This window comes from Nicotiana tabacum, chromosome 3 (genome assembly GCF_000715075.1).
Source record: "Nicotiana tabacum cultivar K326 chromosome 3, ASM71507v2, whole genome shotgun sequence".
NCBI lineage: Eukaryota > Viridiplantae > Streptophyta > Magnoliopsida > Solanales > Solanaceae > Nicotiana > Nicotiana tabacum.
The window spans coordinates 122,987,439-123,007,308 of record NC_134082.1 but is presented as its reverse complement, the minus strand read 5'-3'; the positions used below and the strand labels follow the sequence as shown (position 1 = coordinate 123,007,308).

The following is a 19,870-nucleotide window of genomic DNA, read 5'->3' as shown; positions in this document are numbered from 1 at the left end:
AACATTTAGGTATTTGTCTAATATTTGATAGACATAGTGGTATTTTAAGTTCTGTACGACATTTTCCTGAATGGCAGGAACCCTATACATACCACTGTTACTGTGTGAGGCACCTGAAGGCCAATTTCTAGAAGAAATATCACGACAAGGACTTGCATGATTTAATGTGGATGGCTGCAACTAAGCACCAGCAGTGCAAATTCACAAGGCGCATGGAAACGATCCGGAAGTTAGATCCACGAGCCTATACTTGGCTGATGGGACATGAGCTTCACATGTGGACATTGCATGCTGATGGTGGCAGACGATGGGGAGCCCTGACTACAAATGTGTCGAGTCATTCAACAGCTTATTGAAGTCTGCACGTGGATTGCCTGTCACTATCATGGTCTGAATGACAATCAAACAGATTGCAGAGAGGTTTGTTGAAAGGCATAGAGCTGCATCGGAATTGATGGATAGGGGTGTTCAATTTATGCCAATACCAATGAGAAGATCTAAGAAGTATAGAAGGCGAGCACATTGGCATTCATTTTTACAGTACGATCACGATCGAGGTATTTTTGAAGTTCATACCGCTATCCGCGGACAGCGAGGGAATAATCTACAGACGGTGAATGAAGCCAGCAGATTGTGTTCATGTGGGAAATGAACCATCTACCACATGCCGTGCGTACATGCCTTGAAGTGCTTTCAACAAGTTGGTTTAGGGGCAACCAACTATGTTGATAGGCAATACAGTGTTGCTGCATACGTAGACATATATAGTGGGTAGTTGCAACCATTGGATGCTGAGCATTATTGGCCGTCAGAACCTTTTAAAATGGTGTGTAACAAGGACTATTTGCGCAAGCTGCAAGTGCAAAAGAGAACGCGCATACAGAACCAAATGGATGTTGGTGATACTGTTTATGCACGTAAATGTGGCATATGCTCGCAAACAGGACACGACCGTCGTAAATGTCCTTCAGCTGGTGTGGGTGGCAGTGGTAATCCTGGTGCAAGTTCGTTGAATGTACCTAACTATCAAGGATACACCTAGTGTTTTGTTTTCGTAATGTTTTTTGTAATAAGTGTCTGTACTTGTGTATGTTGCAATATCTATCAAATAAAATTATGTTCCACAATCTTGTTACATCTTATTTTTTAACATGACCTTTTGAATTGGGATGATGATATGGTAGTCCAACATTCAAATTATTGGTGTTAGTAAAGAAGACCAATCTGAAAATTGAAATTTCATAACATAATATTCGAAGAGATAAAAGCACAACAACCATAACTAAAGCAACATACATGAAAATAAAAGATAATAAAGGAAAAATCAAGATATCCTTTATTATCCTTATTGAAAATTTGCTTCTTGAAAAAGGAATCGAAGAAAATAACTAAAGCAACATACATGAAAATAAAAAATAATAAAGGAAAAATCAAGACTTTGCTGTTTCGTTTCAGTAAAAATTGAATATGCATAGCGCAGTACAATACTACATTTTGTGTGTTGTCTTGTCGATCTGAAAAGTTGACCAACTGCTCAAAAGCTGTTTTATTTCAGAAAAATTGAATATGTATAGTGCGGTACAATACTACATTTTGTGTGTTGTCTTGTCGGTCTGAAAAGCTGACCCGACTACACAAAAGCTGTTTCGTTTCAGTAAAAATTGAATATGTATAGTGCGGTACCATACTACATTTTGTGTGTTGTCTTGTCGGTCTGAAAAGCTGAACCGTCTGGGCAAAAGCTGTTTCGTTTCAGTAAAAATTGAATATGTATAGCGCGGTACAATACTACATTTTGTGTGAAATCTTGCCTATAAATAACGGGCGCATTATAGTTATTTTCTGCGCTTAACAATAACCAATAGCAAATATTTCCATAAAAGCAAGTTTTTTCTTTACGCTTTAACAAATGTCTCAACCCCTTTATGTCCCAAGGTGCCAGTGCGACAAAAAATGCATGATGCACAATTGTTGGGAAGAAGCTGGACGCCGCTACTGGGGGTGTATGAATAAGTTTTATAGGATTCCCGATGAACCTGTTTGTAATTTTGAGGTATGGATTGATGAACCCTGTCAGCAGGAATACTACAAAGACAAGTTATATTCTCTTCATAGTTTGTGTTTGAAGTAGTGGGAAAGAGAGAGACAATACAAACGAGAAGTTGCGGAGTTGAAGGAGAAACTCAAGGAGGTGGAAGAACAAAAAATAAGCTGGAAGACCAACTCAAGTGGTTGGAGCAGAGGATACTAGGCGGTCGCGACTAAACATTGACATGTACGTGTTGAGGTAGTAGTGTATTTTTATGTTTCCCGTGTCATTTTTTTTTCATTAGTTGTACTGAATTTATGTTATGTTAGATTTTCTATATTTGTGTTTGTGTTGTACTGTTAAAATAAAATTTGTTAAAATAAAATTCTTGTCATTATTTACATAATGTATTATTTACATAAAATACAAAAAAAAATCAATGAGTCCCACAGCCTGTGTGCTTCAATGCAACCGCTGGCCTGAGGCATATCCCTGTCGTCCGGGTACACTATCAGGATCATCCTCATTACGTCGCCTCTTTATGTGAGGATGCGCAGCAGCATGATCATTAGTAGAGCTGGAAGGATCGGTAGAAGGGGTTGTCGGTCCGTCAACAACCTACAAAACAATTACTAAGCTTAGCATATGAAAATGTATATTAGTAATGTACGTGTTAAGTCAAAAATATTTTCTTACCATAGTCTCGCGGGCTCCTGAATATTAGCATCGGTGGTGTCCTCATCATCATATAAAGTGGGCTCCGTGATGGGCTGGGACGAAGCCTTAATAAGAAAAATAAAAATTAATTTATGGCAAATCATTAAGGAAAAAAAACAAATTAAAATTTAACAGTAATACAAATATACCTGTACATGTGATAGATCCGCATCAACCGTCGGGGATGAGCCAAAACTCAACCCACGCCCGCTATCCACGTCTCAGGTCGGCCGATCCTCATCTGTGGTAGATGGTCCTGAAAAGAATTGATCTACATCTCCGTTGAATGTACCCGTGATCAACAATGGACCTGACGGGGTGACTTGCGATGCTGGTAGCTCCAACTTAAGGCTGTACGATGGCATGTTGCTGGAAGGCTCGTCTAGCTGAGGGATGTAACCCGGCTGATCATCTCCAAGATCCTCAACAGGTGCCTCAACTCCCCTTTGCTGGGGACCACCTCCTCGCCGTCCCCCACGACCCCGTGGGGCACCCCTGCCTCGTAGGACAACCTTGCCTCGTGCGACCCCTGCCTCGTGCGACATGCCTACCCCAATGGTGCTGCTATGGCGCCACATACTCAGCAATGTGATTTAACCTCTCGTCCTTTCTGGCTCACTGCAGTGTCCGGAGTGCCAGCTCTACCACCTGCCGGCCATGCTCAGCGACTACGGGATTGCCGGCATACTGCTGCATCTCCAGTCCCAACCGGTAGAATAAATGATGACCAATAGCCTGCACAATATTTAAAATATTAATTACATAACGATATATCACAGTTATAAGTATGGGTTCCAACAGAAACATACCAGTGCCTCGTGCCTCACGACGTATGGTCTGAACCGATCGCCATCTTGATGAATGGGGTTCCCGATCATTAGTCGGGTGTGACGGCGGTACCACGATGTATATATCTCAATAGTCGCTGCCTGGATCTGTGAAGGTGGTGGCGGAATCAGGTCCACTCGCTTCTCCCAAGTATGGACCTGCGCCTCTAGCCATGCTACAAATGCATCATCCACCCTCGAACGATCATCCTGTTGATAATGTGTAGCCTTCCATGTAGGATCCATCGGTATAGTCTGTGGACGGTCAAACTAGCGAAGTACCCGCTCTGTGGCATGATGCTCCACAACATCGAGGCACATCAGCGGGACGGAAGTGCTCCAAATCAGTCGGTCGACCGAGCAATAATCCGGCAGGCCAGCTATCAACTCGTTGATGTATGGCGTCCAGATGAACTATCAAATAATAACATAAAAGTGAGTATGCGCAACACATGTGAATTTATAACAAGTAAGTTTAGGTACATATTTACCTGTACTGCCTCCAGCATATCAAACACATCCCTGACAAGGGGGAGATTATGATGAGCATCAATGGCTCGGTAGTTTCCATGCCAGAGAACCCACCTCCTAGCTAGAGGGAGTAATGGAGGTGCTACATCCGGAGGTAATGGTGGCTGTAACGGCAGGAACCGCTCCTAGGCCCAAACCTAACATACAAGGTCGACGGAAAATTTAAGAGTCATTTTGACTATATAGAATTGGAAGTAATGAACAGAGTATTCGAATATATTGTCACCTGTAGAAGTGGCAGAAAACCACATACGTCGCTCTGGGTGCCCATGCTAGCCTGGCACATACTCTTGTACATGTAAGCGAGAACAATAGCACCCCAGCTGTACTGGGGTAACTCATCTAGCTGGTGAAGATGATGTAGAAATCGCATACTCACTAGATTTCCCGAAGTGCTCGGGAACAAGACACCCCCAAAAAGAAGGAGCAGCGCCAACCTCGTATACCGGTGAATATGTAGATCCTCTGTCTCGCCGGTGATGTCGGGGTGCAATATCTCCAAATGCTATCTGATAGCTGTCACAGAAACGCGACTGCCCCCTAAAGCTGCATTGCAGCCTTACCCTGTGGCCTGAAACCAGTGAACTGTTGCACCAAGTCCAAATATTGGGCACGCGTCATAGATCTCATATACTGAGGCAGTGCAACAGCCAGTTCATCAGCAGGCAGCCCATATAAAACCTAAACATCCTGAAGCGTGATGGTGGCCTCGCCAATGGGCAGGTGGAAAGTGTGCGTCTACGGTCGCCACCACTCTATCAACGCCGTGATCAAAGACCAGTCGAGATGCAGCCGCCCAATCTCAAAAATCTTATAGAAGCCCGTATCACGCAGGCGCTGGACTACGCGGAAATGGAAACCTCTCTCCTTGATAAAGTCCCACACGTCGTCCACTCTCCTGGCGCGGAGAGTCTGCTCCACTAGTTCTCCCTCCCATACGTAGGCAGACCTATGATCGCCCTGTAATACTAATATCTCATCCGAGATAGGTCGAGGATGCACAGGCGGCACGTCCATATCGTCTACTGTAAATTAAACAATATTAATTGTGTGTTAGTTTTATTAATCAATATTTAATTATTTAATTGGACAAAGTATATATTTATGGGTTCCACGCTCGATATTTGAGGCACGGTAGCACCAAGCTATCTTAAATTCTTATGTGTGTCAATTTCAATATTTTCACAATTTTGTTTCAGAAATAATAATTAATATTTAATTATTTAATTGGACAGAGTATATATCTATGGGTTTTAGGCTCGATATTTGAATCCTAGTAGCACCAAGCTATCTTGAATTCTTATGTGTGTCAATTTCAATATTTTTACAATTTTGTTTCAAAAATAATAATTAATATTTAATTATTTAATTGGACAGAGTATATATCTATGGGTTCCAGGCTCGATATTTGAGGCCCAGTAATATCAAGCTATCCTGAATTATTATGTGTGTCAATTTCAATATTTTTACAATTTTGTTTCAGAAATAATAATTAATATTTAATTATTTAATTGACAGAGTATATATCTATGTGTTCCAGGATCGATATTTGAGGCCCAGTAGCACCAAGCTATCCTGAATTCTTATGTGTGTCAATTTCAATATTTTTATAATTTTGTTAATTTTATAAATTAAATAATTAATTTTAATTGGACAAAGTATATATCTTTGGGTTCCAAGTTCAATATTTGGGCTTAGTAGCACCAAGCTATCCTGAATTCTTATGTGTGTCAATTTCAATATTTTTATAATTTTGTTATTTTTATAAATTAAATAATTAATTTTAATTGGACAGAGTATATATCTATGATTTTTTCGCTCGATATTTAATTTGACAGTATATATTAATTTGTTAGTTCTGTGTGTTTGTTTTATAAATTAAATAATAAATTTTTGTAAAGTGTAATTGAATAGAGTTTGTAGTTAGTAGATACTTAAACTACAGAGATTCTACGCTAAAGGGCTCTATATTTTACTACGCTATAAGGGCACTATTTTTAAGCAAATAAATAATCTAAACTAAATAAAAACAACAAACAAATTTTAATAACATAACATTCACGAAATTACACATAAAACAGTAAAAGAAATTTATGAACATTTTTATTAACAAGAAAAATTATTTCTCGATTTTTAACTATTTATTTTAAACACTAATAATTTAATCCGGATAAAAATAACATACAAATTTAATCACAATCAAAACACAAAACAGCGTGGAAACACATTCAAGACAACTAAATATTATTATTATACGAGTTTCGACATAAACTAAATCAAAGTACCGCGATTTATGTTTTTAGAAAAGTCGGAAAATTAAAATTTTGAGCCCGAAAAGAGGAAACCATAACAATCGAAGGCTTGGGTTGTATGCGGGACCTACAATCTACACTTTTTGTGTGACGGGAGGGGTCTATTCGAATATTTTTTATAATCGCGGGGGAGGGGGAGGGGACCGCTGCTTCAGATTTTAAAAATAGGGGGAAGGGTTTCTGGTTTCTATCGTGAGGAAGAAGGGGACCGTTTATATTTTAATAGGTAAAATACAGTATAATATTGTACTCTAGTAAAATATAGTATTATATTGTGCTTTACTTTAATGGCTAAAATTCCGTTAAAGTAAAGCATAGTATAATACTACATTTTAGATAGAAAAGTAATTTTTTTAAAAAAAATTGTAGAAGCGTATTTTGAGTCCAAAAAGTTGTCATTTTGGTTTCGAACTTCTCTATACATGGCTTTTTTCTAACTACGTACGTGTAGTTTTTAGATTATTTGAGACGTGGGTTTTTATCCAATTTCACATAGCAATTTATAAGAGCTTTTCAGATTATCTTTGATCTTCCTAGTCTCTTCAACTTGCAGGTACTTTTCTTACTCTTTAACATCAATTTTACTGTTTTCTATCTGTTTTTGCTTCTTTTTTATTTCAAATTCATGAGAACAGAGTGAATTAAAGACAGATTTTCGAGTTAGGGTTTTGATGGATGAAATTGGGTATTTTCGGAGATAAATTGAAATCAACAAAACAAATTCAGTTTCTTCAGTTGCTTCAATTCTTGTCAGCATGTTGGCACTGAAGAGCAGTGTTTAAAAATAATCCACCATAACCCACCATAGTCAAAGTGTAGCGTCAAGAAACAATAAACAAAATCCAGGTTATAATCCTTTTTTGAAGTTCAAATTCAAGTTTGATCTAAAGCCGTTTTGCTCGACTGTTGTTATGCTTCTGCTTTTCATGCTTAGCTTCTTTGTTTCTCTGATCATTAGCTTTTATTTGATTTGTTCATTTAATGATTTCTCCGTTTGCTATTTGATTTTGGGATTTGTTGCTTGAGAGATATGTATAGGTATTGGCAATTTTGCTCTTTGTGTTTTCGACCTCTGTTGTACATGTGGTTTATTTAGAAAGATAAGATGGGATAACCCATTAACAATACTTATTTTTTCGTTTTTTGGTTTTTATAACAGAAATTGCAGCTATGCTATTTCTTTTTTGTTCAATAATTATTGTTTATTGCTACGTGTAAGTTTATTGAAAGTAAAACAGTGACACAACACGTGAATATGATCACTGAATTTTATTTATTATAGCGATAGTCGGAAAACTATATTTTGTCAAAAGTTCTTAATTTAAAGTTTTTACTTATGAAATTATTTGCGAGCCGCCTTATTTTTCTGTAAGCATTAGAGACTATGTGATCAAACTGGTTGTTAACTCTGAGGATGTAGTGATGTACTAACTTTTCAGTTTTATCCTTTATTTTAATTGGAATTATCTATTGCTGATACTATTTTGCCCTCAATTTATTCTCTTTGTTATTGCAGTTCTTGTGATTGTGTTATTCAGTAGTCTTCTGATCAGAAGGTAAACTTTCTGACCAACTTGTTACTTTAATGCTTTTGATACCATTCGCTCGACTTTGCTTATTAGTGGAAGAAACATAGAAGTCGACGTTTTGAAATGCAATTCTTAATATGATATCTTTAGTTTGGTAAGAGTGAGAACTTTTATGCCCTCTTTGACGTTAAGATTTCTCTCTTTGCTGTAGCTAACTCTTAACAACTTAAGCTTTGTTATGGCTCGCCATTGTTAGTGAAACAGCTGAATCGAGCTTCTAAACTACCAGCCATATTTTAATGAATACCCATATCAATCTTTGCCAGATTACTCATTTATGTTAGAAAAGGAGATATCAAGTCAAGGTTCCAGAAATCAAATCCATCTATATAAAAAGGCAGACATAAGGAAAAATAATAAATTATTCAAATATTGCCTGCTGTCGCATATCATATTGCATAGTCTTTCCGAAAGATTCTTTATGTTCTCTCATATGAGTGGAATGACAGTTTTTGGTGTTAGCAGCAGCAGTGAATGAACACAGATAGTAGTATATTAGGTTTAATTAAGAACTGAGATACTGCATGTGAGCACGTGATTTTTGTTCCGCACGACAATCGCTCCAAAAAGAAACAAAAAATAATAATTGGCCCTGCTGTACAAATTTTGGATTTTTGTGCGGCACCTTGTTGATTTATTTGTGACTTCGGCCCATTTTTATTTATTTACTTTATTAAAACAAAATTCAAAAATATATGTGTCCTGCATAATTCGAACTGTAATCCGGTCGTTAAATAGAAAATCATGAATAGGCATCTTCGTCCGTGATTTTATTTTGTTTAACTTTACCTGTTTTGAAATATTTTAGTGTGTAAATAATTGTATTGAGTGTGTATTTATTTTTAATTTGATTTTTTGGCTTAGTTTTGTTTTAATTTGATTTTTGGCTTAGTTTTGTTTTAAAATAAAAAGGAAATAAAAAAATATATATATAAAGAAAGGACCCCTTCCCTTCCGGACTTGGGCCAATTTTAACAAAATTGGCCCAAACAAACAGCCCAAGACCCAGGCCTGCCCGGTCCAGACCACCTGATACCCAGGGTGTCCAAACGACGTCGTTTGAGTCGTGCCTGATCTGGGCCGTTGATCTCAGAGTGATCAACGGCCAAGATCAATTCCCCATAACCCATCAACAAACCCGACCCGTCTCACCCGGACCGAACCCAAACCCTCAAAACGACACTGTTCCATTTAAGCCTTCAGATCCAGACCGTAGATTTAGATTGATCTAACGGTCGAGGTTCACCCACCCACTAACTATATAAACCCTTCACCATACCCTGCCCCCTAGCCAACACCCCTGCCTTCGTCTTCACCAAACCCGTCCCCTTCAAACCCTAGCCGCCCCTGCACACCTTCACCAGAAACCCGGCGGCCTGAACGCCGGTGACCTCCACCTGAACACCATAGAACCCCCATGCCATCCTGAACCTAAATCTACCAACCACACACTTCGAATCCTATCCCACCTTCTCGAATCTTCATTTGAAGATTCGAGTCGGAACCTAATCTACACCGATCTGCCGTAAACTCATACCAGACACTCCCCAGACCCCCCTCGTGACCAAACCATACTTGGTTTGGTCCGAATATAACCAGGGAAGCACGAATATTAGATCTGAGTTTTGAAACCACAAGGTCCCTCGTCACTGGTTCAAACCGGTTCAAACCGAAGAGGTTAAGGTCTGATGGACTTTAATCAAAGTGTTTCTCATTTGAGAAACACTTCGATTAAAGTCCGTTCAGCCTTAAGAAAGGTTGTCCGAGTCCGAGTTGAGGTTTTGATTTTTCAAGGTTTAAGGTGAGTTCTTTCTTTTCTTTATTTGTTTTGGCCCATTTGATTGTGTTAAAGTCTGTTCATGCTTTGATTTTGTGTCTTTGAATTTTGTCAACTGTGCCCCGTCCACTTTGCCTGAACTTCTGTTTGTTTGAATGAGTCTTTCTATTTGCCCTGATAATGTGTATGTAAGTGGTGTGCAATTAGCTGATTCTCAACATTGAACTGATCAATTGGCTTCTCGAGTACCACTTTGCTCAGTCAGTATAATTCGAATTATGGGTCGATACTGTTAAATGTCGGATTTTTGGTTACGATTGTGTATGTTAATGCTAATATAGTCGAGTCGACATGTGTCGTCAATTAATTTCAACTGTCCGAACAATAACAAATCGATTTACTTCTGCTAAGCATTTGTTGAGTCAATTAAGAACCAGTTTTTGTTTACTTATAGTTGTTTGAATTGATCAGTAATGTAAAAAGGATTGTTTGGTTTAAATTCTGAATTGGAAGGCATGTGCACTCGTGCACAGCATGTGCATTGGTGCACCTCATGTGCTTTGTGCACAGCCTGTGGCCTGCATAAAGGTCTTTGTTAAGTTTTAAATAATTTGACAGCATATGCTGTCAGATACATTCTACTGCCCATGCCTGGCTTTAGTTTAAAGGAGTATTTAAACCTTTTAAAAGTGAAATCTGTCAGGGAATGTTGATGGGGTTTAATACTTAATTAGCTAAAGTTGGAATTGAAAATGGAAGGCACATGGGAGGGGTACTGTGATTTCTGAAAACAGGCTGTTAAAAGAGATAGTTCTGAGGCTTATAAGAGGGGGAGATACAAAATTAGAGAGGGGATCAGAAAAAGATGGGAAAAAATAGGAAAAATACAGGAAGAAGGGGAAACACACTGTGAGGAGTTTTGAAAGAGAGAGCTTGAAAGACATACAAAGAGATACTAAGAGGGAACATCTGAGAGTTCAATTTTTTTTGGAAACAAAAAACTAGAAAAGAATTTTTTGTCTGATAACTCAGACAGACAAAACCAGAAGTTGCTTCCTTTCCTTTTGTTTCTGACTTCACTAAATCTGGACCTGTTCTGTGCAAACACTGATTTCTCACAACTGAGTCTGCTTGTTTGCTGTTTGTTCTACTCGAAAGTTTGGTTTAGTTGGGGTTGATCTCACTCCAATTGTCTTGTGAGTTGTGGTTGCTACTCTTCTGTTTCTTGGTGATGTTGCTATACTGCCTTGCTGCTACTGTTAGTGCTGTTACTGCTGCTGCATTTGTTCATTGTTACTCTACTGATTGCCCTCTTCTTCAATTGCAAATATTCCCAGATACACAACCTTTGAACCATGTATTGTTGAAAGTTTGAAGTTGAAGCAGAGATAGAGAAATGAATATCAATTTATGTTATAGCATTGGTGTAAAAAGATAGTTCGAATGTTAGTTGGGCCTGTATTTTTACTGCAAACTGCAAATATTCTGTATAAACTAGCATACATTTTGTTTAAGGTGAATTGTTAGATAGCATGGCTCAACAGTAATGACAGTATGACCTAGACAGCATGTTTGATTTAGCATACATTCAGTTCAGTATAACACTTGTTTGGTTTAGTTATGACTGTATAACATAGAGCCATGGTAAGCACTTGTATGTATTTTACCTAGACCATTGAATTGACAAATCTATGGTATTAGGTCCAGGATAAATGTATCCCAAACAAACCCTCATGCAGTCACATTAAGAGTTTGGCTATGAAGGCCAGCTTTTCCTGTCAGATTATGTGCTCCCATATAAGTTCGATATCGGGTTTCGGTATAGATTCTTTGTTTCGAAATAATGTGATGATTGTTGGGAGAAACTAATAGTCATTTTGAGTTCATTTAGTAGTAATTTTCCTAATAAACAGTCGATTTCGTTTATCAATTTCAAGTAGGTTGGAGTGTTAAAATGGAACTTGGAGGTCGTTAAACATAACTCAATATATGTTGTTAGTTTGTTGCAATCTCACTTAGCAAATTAATAAGCGTATTCACTCGATGAAGACAAAGCATGAGGTAACTCTCACCTCATGAACAATCAATCAGGTAATCAAACAAGTTTAGGTTCAGCAAACATAATAAGGATTCAGTCTGTATTTGTTCAAACAAGTAAAGTTCGGCATCGTCCTTCTCTTTAAAGATAAACATAGTAGAAATGTAGCCACTGTAGGGTACCCTTCTAAAATAATGAGACGAGTCTCGCCGAATAAAAATGCAAATTGCGGGGCCCTCAATAATTGATCATGATAAATACTTAGAATTTGGGACGGACTGTTTAGTGAATTCCACTGCCTTCCCCAAAGACAATAATGCGTTTAGATTCTTTAGGCGCGACTTTAAGTAAATTATATTCTCAAAAATCGGGTGCACATTGATGTGACCCAAATCCAAGTCTCAACGGAGTCAAAAATGTGTTAACAACTACGGGTGCATTGATTGTGACGTGGTTCGAGATGCATTTTCACGACGTTGCAATTCTACAAAAATAAATGATAATAATAAAAGCGGTTTAAACTTAATAAAAGCACATAAGTCACAACATGTATTTAGATCAGATATTTAGTCATTATAACAATTTAAGCGACCGTGCTAGAACCACGGGATTCGAGGGTGCCTAACACCTTCCCTCGGGTCAACAGAATTCCTTACTTAGAATTTCTGGTTCGCAGACTTCATTTGGGAAAAGTCTAAAATTTCCTCGATTTGGGATTCAAGATAAACCGGTGACTTGGGACACCAAAAGCCAAACCTTTCCCAAGTGGCGGCTCTGAATTAAATAAATAATCTCATTTCGAATATTGTCACTTAAATTGGAAAAACTCCACCCGCGCATCTTAACCCTTCGGGGCAGGGGCGCGCAAAAAGGAGGTGTGACACTGCAGCAAATGGTATGAATCGGTTAATTAAGTAGCCTATTATTCTCATATGGAACTTGAGGTTGAAACTTAACATCTGATCTTGGTTTGAACTTTCTAATAAGCTAAAGAAATTATCTTATTAGTAGCCGATAAAAGTGCATAGAAAAGATTTACTTCTTCCATTAGAATTGGGGCACAAGCATCAGAAGTTCTATAGATATAGCACCATGCAGTAGTAATATCTTGGTGTTTGATTGAGGTAGTAATAACTCTTGTTGAATCAGTTTAATCTGTTAAAGGTTTGATCTTGACAACCCAGTTCATAATTTTCTCTTTGTTTCATTTACTATAAGCTAATTTCATATCTAAATTGTGTGGAGAATCTTGGTAGTTGGTTGAGGTAGTAGTAGTATTTTATTTTGGATAAGTTTCATCTGTCAAAGTTATGATCTTTATTTGTGATTGCTTAGTGGTTGAATCGATTTGATCCTTTTGTGATTGCTTAGTGTTTGATTGTAATCTGGCCTAAATTCTTGGATTTTTCTATGAGTTGCTCATTGTGTTTCACTGCGTGTTTTATGACTGAAGCTGTTTTACATTACTCTAGGAAACTCAGAAATTCTAAAAGGTTCCTTTACTATATAAGTAAACTCAGTTGTTTTTGGCTTTTTCCAAAAAAAAAAAATGAGAATAAGCTTGACATGCAGTATTTTCATAAAAATGTAGTACTATATGACAAAAATTACTTTTCTGAATTTTTAATATCATATAGAAGTACCCCGTTAAAAATATGAGCAAATGTTCTGCTTAGTTATCACAGCAACGAATGCATATATACCCAATTGAGCTAGAGGAAAAGTTAAAATTCTCTAATTAAACAACATCATTATCCGAAACTCACTTCTGGGTTCTAGCTATCTCATTTACCATATATATAGAATGAATAGTTTTTTATTTCAATTTTTTTTTGATAAGTCTATGGAAGATGCATTTCAAGCATATGCAACGCCTAAAGCCAAAGTTCAATATGAGGCCTCTATTTGTTCTTTGCTTTTTTGCCTCTGTTGTGTATGACAATTTATTCTCTTTGTTATTGCAGCTTTTGCGATCCGTTGTGGTTGTTTTTTACTTCTGTTACGGAGTAGCACTTGAACCAGAAGGTAAATTTTCTAATCTCTCATCATTTATTTATAGTTATTGGACGTTTTTACATGGGTTCTTCTAAAAATTGTAAGCATACATACATGTTAGCCAATATTAAAAATACATTCAGTAATGTAAATATATGCGTGACATTTCCCATTCAGGAAGTAGACGAGTGTATGTCGAGTAAAAATCATAAAAATGAAAACTCCAAAAAAATACATACTGACAAGTAGTCTAGGCGACACGAATTATATAGAATGATGCAAGACGATAAAAAAGAGGCTTTCCTAGCACGAGCGCGAGCAAATAAAGCTGAAACAAGCTGCCAACAACTTCCTGCCCGCTCCCTAATTAACAGCTCCACTAACACATCATCCTCTATGAGTGCTAATATTTCAAGCGAGCAGTATCTTCCTTTTATGGGGTATTCGATATATGAAATAGGTTAGAGAGCTACACCGTCATTTCTTGATGGTATATGCAATTATAAATACGCATATGCATTTATAACTATCAAAATTATATACTTACACTTGTTACTGATGTATCCCACAGAAATCATGAACAATATACTGAAGAATCAATAACAATCCAAGCATCAACTGATTATGTTATGTCAAAGACTGTTCCTAAATACAAATTTTGCGAAGCCAAAAAAATTTGAATACGAACCACCCACATTCTGTTGTCGCAAAGGCACTGTTAAGCTAATTTCACATCAAGTACCGCAAGAGTTAAGAAATCTATATCTAGCAAATACTGAAGAATCAAAGCATTTTCGAACCTACATGAGAACATACAATAATATATTTGCGTTCACATCCCTGGGAGTAAGCTACGACAAAGAACTGTCAAATTATATAAGATATAGCACTGGAATTTAGACCGTCTTCATCAAAGAAAAAGATCCTCTCTCTTGAACATTGCATGTCTATCTAATGCATAATTTTATTCTTTTAGTTAATGGATGATAGGTAACACCTCTATTGTGCTTCGGTTGGCTGAAGTATCAAGATAGGTAACATTCTTATCTATTGCTTCTCATGAATCTGTAATTTTCGGAGCTTTTTTTACTATCTTTTTTTGTTCTTTTCTTCTGTATAAGTTTTTTTTGTACAGTTAGTACATTTTATTACAAAATTAATGTATCTGTTCGACAAAGCTCATTCTGGATTCTTTGATCCTTCTTTTATTCTTTAGAGTTGTTTTCTTTCTTAAAGGTAAAATGGAACAAACTGGTAGAAGCATACTGACAAGGTGGGAACTAAGAGTTAGAACTTATTAAGCATTTCGCACATACCATATCGCTAATGACACATTAGTAATATATGATGCAAGTGTTAGTCGGTTGAGATACCTAAGGATGATACTGATCAAGTTTGAAGCAGTATCTGAGTTGATACTGGACAAAGAGATACGTATTACCTGTGAATGAAATACACAATATACAGAACTTGTAGGAATTTTATTGTGAAATATGTTGTCTTCCAACCACTTATTTGGGCTTCTCTTTAGGAGCAAGACACAAGGCTAGTGAGATGGCAAAGGGTGATTGATAGATGTGGGGAAAAAGTATGCAAACAGAAAAACAATATTTATCTTTGAGGGGCAGAGTGGTGTTGATTACATGGTATTTTGGATGCAATGCCTACTTATATGATGTCACTCTTCCCAATGCCTATAAAGGCTGCAAATAAGTTGGACGAAATGAGAAGCGATTTTTTATGGCAAGGAAACAAAGAGAAGAGGCAATATATCTAATAAAGCGGGACGTTGTCATATTGGACAAGAAGATGAGAGGTTTAGAAATAAAGAGAATAAAGATACAATCGAGACTTTACTCATGAAGTGGTTATGGAGATATCCTGTGGAAGAAGAGGCAGGATAATTTGTTCTTAAAACATCATGGTGAAGAAAACTTCACTGTTAAATCCTGTTACAAGGTCCTGATGCTAAGAAATACACAACTAAGGAAGTTTCCATAGAAAAAGATTTTAAAAACAAGTAATCCCTACAAGGTCTAACATTTTCTAAAGTTTGCATCCTAGGAGGTTTGTCATTTGCAAAGGAAAAGATACAAGATGTGTAAGAGGTGTTACGGGAAGTGAAGAAAATAACAACATATTCCTTAAATGTGAAGTGACTACAGAATTATGGAACATATTCCTGAAATATTTAGTTTGAAATTGTCAATGCCAAAATCAAGAAAGAGTTCGTAGAAAAAGAAGGTATGGACAACGATCTTGGCTTGAATTTAGTGGACCATAATTTTTTTTTTGGATGACCGAGAAATCCGTCTGGGGCCGATCCTTTGGACCAACCGCAGCCTTCAAAACTCGGTGAATAATGGGCCCACCCCTCTACCCTTCTCCACTTAAATACCAGGCTTTGCTTTTTGCATGGTGTGGGAGCTTGAACCTGTGACCTAAGACACAAATCCACCACCCTTTGCCACTTGAGCTAGGCCCTGGGGCAATTTAGTGGACCATATCGGGAGAGAAAAATGTTAGGTGTTGCAAAAGCAAAACAGAGTTAGTCAGTATGATTATATACAAGTGTCTAGCATTGTTGTCTTTCTGGTGCAAAAACGATTATACTAAGGATTCTATTAATATGCTAGATTTTATTAGCAAGCTTCAAAATTAGAAACGAATGTGGTTACTTTTGTTTGTAATAGCAGTATAGCACAATACCTACTTAGTGTTGTTATTTAATAAAATTAGTTTAACTCTTTAAACATGATTCTTTTAATATATTGTTTGATATCTTTCTTTCTCTGTTTCAGTTGGTGATCTCTTTTTCTGTTGACCAGTCCTTCCGGGGCAGTCTTTCTTGATTACTCAGAGGTACAATTTCACTTTCTTTAAATTTTTATATGAGGATATTTCAGACTTTTCACAATACTTAATGCAAAGTGGCTTTAACCCTGCAAATGAGTAGACATGTATTGGCCATTTTCTTGCTCTTTGTTCGTCGTGGGTAACCAGTCTATTTATGTTCGGTTTGTAATTTTATTGACCAACTTTAAGCCTTCGATCTTTTTCTCTATTTGAGGTAGCATGCGTTTTTCTGTGATTGCTTGTAGAGCATAGTGAAAATGCAACTTAGTTCAAATTGTAATCCTTACACATGATTTCCTTGACTATAATAGTGATTGTCATTTCATTAGTTGACTTCTTTTTACAAACTTCTCATTAAGTAGTGGATCTCCAGGCTCTACGACAGATGCATGAGCAGCGGAGGGAATTCCCTCAGGGACATATGTAAACAGAAAATCTTAGATGTTAGAGATTGTTAGTGTTAGTTAATAAAGTATTACTTAAGAACTTAGAAATTGCTATTTAGTTGTTTAAAGTACTAGATTAGCGAATGAATTACTTTCATTGAATAGCATGTTCCCTAAATAATATGTTACGTGCACAAAAATTAGAATTTGGCAACCGAAATTTTACTGGAATATAGTAAGCAACATTACTTATATAGTCATGTTAAGGACATTTTCAAGTATACATAATGTTCTGTAAGTGTTAAATGGACTCTATCACAACATGTGCATTAGTAGAAGGGGATTCTTTATGCTCTGATCCATACTGATTTAAACCTCCGATCCATACTTATTTTGATCGAAACATCTGTGACATCAAACTTATCCAGTCAATTTTGATTACCTGGACATATGTTCACTATCTATGAAGCCTATATAAGTCATAATCTAGGTAGTAGGATTTTTACATATTTATCTTTTCATTTTTCTATTATAATCAAGCTAAAGATTTCAACTATCCATGTTGCAATGCCTACAGGTTTTCTTGGTTAGTTTCTGACTTATTAAGAAGAATATAAATTAAGTTTGGTTAAAGAAAAAACAAGAAAGAAAGAGCATAAATTAGTATTGACACTCAGAAATTAAAGTAGAGTTGGGGGTCTGTGCTTGGTTCCCGTTAGATTACTTTTGTGATTGTAAGAGCTTTTTGAGGTCAGTATCTTCAATAGGTTGATGTTTGCAATAGAGGGGATTTAAATATCGTGAAAAACACACATACTGCAAGTGTCATTTGCTGGTTTGGCTAGCAAAGTTAAGCTTTGCGTGGACTGTCAACAAATGAAGAAAACCTGTGATGTTTGTGGCAGAAAGACCCAAAAAAGAATGCTGATTTTGAACTCTGTGGAGACTGCCCTTCAACTTTGTAATGTTGGTGATCCGACTTGATTTTGTTTTGTTTGTAAACAACTAAATGGCCCCTAACAAAAGTTCCTCATGTATCTTGTATGAACTTTTATTTTTGTGCAATTTCATATTAGAAAAAGGTTTAAAGAAAAAGAAAGTTCAAATTTTTTGCAATATTGGGCACGGGCCATCACTACCTAGTTGCCTTAGAAGTGAAGGTTCCAAAACTGCGACGTCGGCGCAATGCGCGTAGCCGCAAGAAAGGGACGGCAACAGGAACTTCATAGATAATTAAGGAGAAGTGATGTGGATTATTAGACATTTGATTTGTCCCATGTCTCTCTTGTAATTGAAACGGGGAGTTTGATTTGATTGTTTATAGTGAAAGAGTTTTTAAATATTATTAGTGCAATTTAAGTATGAAACTACTTACCAAGTATTACGTTACTATTTTTATCAAGTAATCACGTATTATTTATTAATGATTGTGGAAATTTTTTTACGTCAGGAAATGGGTCGATTGCTTGTACATGCAAGGTTAAATTCATGAATATTTCGTTTGACTTCGATAAAATGAACAAAGACGACAAAAGCAAGAAGATTTGTAGTGAGAGAAAATTGCTTTAGAGAGTGAAGTCAAATAAGCCCAAATCTTACGAAGGCTGAACGTGATGAGTATACCAATAGTGGGCGTTTACCAGGAAAATAAATTAATCGGGCAGATAATTTTCGTCAAAGTATAATTAAGGAAAGCGTTTATTGGGTCGGAAGAAAATTAAACTAGACAACTTTCCTAGTCTTTTTCTTGTCCTGTTTTCTTGGTCACAACTCCCTAATAAAAAAAAATTTAATAGAAGAACTTCTTATTCCAGATTTAAGGACTTTGAGAGAATAAAATGCACATTTGTTGCGTATGATCTTATCAATTGTGTCATGCTTATTATACGAGATTAAAATTTTCATTTTTCCCTTGTTGCGTTGAAACTCGTGGCGCTAAACTTTTCAAAACTCAAGTAGTTATCTATTGTATTTTTCCTATCCCCTCTTTCATGTTTCTTACCCTAAAAACGGGATAACAATTAACTTATAATGTGATTTAAGAATACGTAATTTCACCTAATACCAATTGATAAATGTAAAGATTAGTAATGAAAATTGACGATAAAATAAAGCAAACCAGTGCTTGAACATAATTTAGCCCTCGAGCTTGAATACCCTTGAGCTAGTTGTGCAAGAACAATTAAAATGTAACAAGCTGATGAACAAGAGAAAGTAAATTAAACAAAGAATATTGTATTGCTTTGATCTGCGTGTATGTAAGATGATTACAAAATGATTAGAACCCTATTTATATAGCAGAGGAATCCTATCTATGGTACAATTCTAATTACGGAAGTAAATCCCATGATTAGCCTAAACAATCGCCCTTGATTTGATCTGTTCCGAGATTTTCGCCGTGATCTTCGACCGGTTACGGATATCTCCTTTTCCGTTATTGCGCTTTGCTCGAAATCTGTCATATTTGGTCTCGATTGCTGCTTGCCTCAATTTCGACAGGCACCTCGATTCTCGAACTAGATACCTTGTCTTCGTGCTCTGGTTCGATCCATTACGAGGCTGACCCTCTATGCAATTACCTAATCTCGATCAAATAGTAAAATCGGGTAGGCCCGGTTTTAACCGTATACAGATAGTCCCCTAGTCTCTTAGAATGTAATGAGAAGAAACGAATTGAGCCTTCGATTTTGTATCTTGATCTGTCATGACATCATCCTTGTGGCGTAAGCGACGGAAGTGATCAAAACGTCCTGTCGGTACAGTTCCCAAAATCATTAATGAGCGTCAGTTGGCGCTCGGCCACCAGTGCCTTT

The 19,870-nt window shown here is 36.8% G+C and overlaps 1 long non-coding RNA gene across 2 annotated transcripts; it reads left to right on the top strand.

Annotated features, from left to right (window-relative positions):
* Positions 1-6,816: 6,816 nt before the first annotated feature.
* On the top strand, positions 6,817-18,156 carry LOC107831174 (uncharacterized). 2 transcript variants are annotated; one of them, XR_001658300.2, is made up of 5 exons: positions 6,817-6,969; positions 7,933-7,972; positions 13,785-13,845; positions 14,792-14,849; positions 16,617-18,156. It is a non-coding gene; the product is annotated as an uncharacterized LOC107831174 (long non-coding RNA). The 2 variants fall into 2 exon arrangements; XR_001658301.2 differs by lacking the exon at positions 6,817-6,969 and adding an exon at positions 6,979-7,262.
* Positions 18,157-19,870: the final 1,714 nt, after the last annotated feature.